Below are 499 nucleotides of genomic sequence, written 5' to 3'. Positions count from 1 at the left end.
ACCCTATGCTAAAAAGAAAATAGTTTATGTAAACTTAACATAAACTAAAAAAGAACACAGATAGCAGGTCACATCTGTGAATATTTTGTGATGTCAATAGCATGACTGACCTAATAGCATGTGAAGCTGAAGGTGGTAGTGTTCAAATACATCCAAAGAGCCCCTAGATGACTTGACTATTACTTAGCATTATGTTTTCCTATATATACTGACCTTGAGTCCCATAAGAGCCTAACAAAATATGACCTTAAATTGCAGCAAACCATAGGAACCCCCAAAAAGTTTGGTTATGATATAGGCTGTATAAGCCAGCACACACAACATTGCTCATGCATAAAAATGATCTTTCTCAGTCACCAAATTCAGTGACCATAACATTTTTTTTTTTTATACAGTAGATTACCTTCTCCAACTTGAATAACAATGGAGAGAATATGTTATGCCTTAGTAAAAATACACATACAGAGCATGAAGCTTGTGACATTCATGATATCTGAGT

Source organism: Penaeus monodon, chromosome 19 (assembly GCF_015228065.2).
Source record: "Penaeus monodon isolate SGIC_2016 chromosome 19, NSTDA_Pmon_1, whole genome shotgun sequence".
Classification (NCBI taxonomy): domain Eukaryota; kingdom Metazoa; phylum Arthropoda; class Malacostraca; order Decapoda; family Penaeidae; genus Penaeus; species Penaeus monodon.
Note: the sequence above shows the minus strand (reverse complement) of the source record.